Source organism: Hyperolius riggenbachi, chromosome 12 (genome assembly GCF_040937935.1).
Source record: "Hyperolius riggenbachi isolate aHypRig1 chromosome 12, aHypRig1.pri, whole genome shotgun sequence".
In the NCBI taxonomy this organism is placed as follows: domain Eukaryota; kingdom Metazoa; phylum Chordata; class Amphibia; order Anura; family Hyperoliidae; genus Hyperolius; species Hyperolius riggenbachi.
Window position 1 is genome coordinate 203,692,388 of NC_090657.1, and position 2,479 is coordinate 203,694,866.

The following is a 2,479-nucleotide window of genomic DNA, read 5'->3' on the forward strand; positions in this document are numbered from 1 at the left end:
CAGGAGAAGCAGTATAAGGTTTCCCCTCAGAGCCCCTGAACAGGCTGTTGACACCCCCCCCCCCCCATCAACCCCTCCCTCTGTCAGTCCATGGCTACATGCACCTCCCAACTTCAATGTAATATGCTGCAGGTCACAGAGAAGATGCAGCCAGTGGTAGATGAAGAAGGGAGTGGCACAGAGCCACAGAAGAGTGCACCTGCTGGGACAGGTGAGAAGCTACTCTGCCAAAGACACTGCAGCGGCCCCGGAAAGCAACAGTTAAGTTGAGGCAGGAGACACCTTGGGGTCCCCTACAGGCTCTGGGGCAATTCCCCCTTTGGCAACTATGGTAACGCCAGCCCTGGACGCAAGAGAGGAAAGGAGTTTAACTTGCCCGGCGCCTCTTTCAGCACTTTGTAGTCCGCCGATCCCCTCTGTTGTGCTACTATGAAGTATGTGATGCAAATGGATCACAGACTACTGCGCATGCGCATTCCTGGCAACACGCACCATCTAATTGTACTTCCATGGTCGGTAGTGTTCTGTGCAGGCAAGCACAGATACAATCTTTATGAACTGGACATCTGCAGTAAATTTCCGACCACAGGAACGCAATCGGGTGGTGTGCGCAGCTAGGACTGCTAATGAGCAGTAGTCTACTACTCAGCAGAGTCATGGGCTTTTACGTGGCTGTCAGCGGCACAATGGAGGGGTCCGGGAGGATGGTGAGGGGACTACAGTGGGCTGGAGGAAGCACCAGGGTAGGTAAAAATCCTTTCTTCCCTTGGTCTCAGGTACACTTTAAGCCTTAAAGTTTAAGGAAACAAGGGGTTTGAATACTAATCAAGTATAATAATTTAAACAATGGCAAGTTTCTGGAAAAAAAATAATTTTATGACCTCTTCTGCTTTTGTTTCTGCTGCTTCCTGCAACAGAAAGTCTTCAGCACAGCTTTTAGAATTCTGATTGATATGTAAAAAGAAAGGAAAACTGAGAACAAAAGCAAACCCAAAACATCAACCAAGTAGTACTGATACCAGGCAAGGTCATTGGCTGCAGGCTGCAGGTGTTTTGCTCCTTTATGCCGCATGACAAACTCAGTCCAGAAAACGGCCAAGTCCCGTGGAGGCACTGGTGTGTCTCGGTGCAACTTTGAGAGATGATTCATGGCCTGGCTATAGGATGGGTCATCAATAACTAGACGCACAGCATTGAAAATATCTTTTGAGGTGATATCCTGTATGTCCTCCAACAAGATGGCCACTCCTTTTATCTTCAAACGCAAAAGATTTTCATACTGGTCCCCAAACAGCGGGAATCCTACTATGGGAACTCCATGGTAAATGGCCTCATAGACGCCATTCTCTCCTCCATGTGCAAGGAACGCCTTGGTGTTGGGATGACTGAGGAGATCATTTTGAGGAAGCCAGTCCACAATCATTGTGTTATTACCCAATGTGTCTAGAGGTTCTCCAGCATAGCGCCAAATGACTCGCTCTTTAAGTTGTGCTAAACCAGCTGCAATCTCTCTACCAACATGGAGAGGAAGACTGTTAACGATGGAACCCAGAGAAAAGACCACCACGCCTTGCGCCGAACCATCCATAAACTCCTGAATATCTTGTGCAAGTGGATTAGCTGGCCTGCACTGAAAGCCTCCAATATAGACAGCATTGGGCATAGTTGGTCTTGGTAACTCAAACACAAAATCCACCTTCATTAAGTAGATGTCAGCTCTCTTGTACAGGTCAAAAATGCCAATATCTGTATGGATATAGCGCTGTGCCAGTCTGTCATAATGAGGGTATATGATGAAATGGTTGGCAGCCTGGTAAAGGTAATACAGAGCAACATTTTTCATTCTTTCTTGGAAATCCATTCTATCTGCAACTCGAGAGTGTATCACTGGCACATAGGAGAGTGGAGATGGTGCAATAGCAAAATGTATGTCTTCTGTAGGCATCCATCTCCCAAAAAATACTATAGGAAGCTTGAGATGATAAGCTAGCATTACACTGGCCACATTGAAGGGATCAGCCAGGATCAGGTCGAATTCAGCATTGGTCAGGTGATCCATAACCTCTTGGTTCTCAAACAATGCCACAAGTGCTGCTGTGGCCATCTCAGCCCCTGCCCTAACACTTTCAATGAAGTCCTTAGCTATGGAAAAAGAAGAAGAATGTTTGGTGAACGCTTGCTGCAGAATCCAGTTTCGTGAGAACGTTTCAAATTCTTTCCTACTAAATGAGTGTGCCGCTGGCATGTGAACATGCTGAATCTTAAAGTGTTCAGATGTTTCTTCAATGTACAAGGTGTTGGAGGGTCTGATGACTGTCAACTCATGTCCTCTTTGGACCAGCTCCATCATAAGAATCTTAATATTAATCCAATGACTTCCACCCACTGGCACAACAAGTATTCTACCAGCCTGTGCAAAGGCAATAAATAGAGTCCAAGGCAGTAGATAAGTACAGAAGGTCTTGGATATAGCTGACAT

General features: G+C 46.3%; 1 pseudogene; it reads right to left on the bottom strand.

Moving 5' to 3' along the window:
• Positions 1-874: 874 nt before the first annotated feature.
• On the bottom strand, positions 875-2,479 carry LOC137541380 (UDP-glucuronosyltransferase 2B31 pseudogene; annotated as a pseudogene).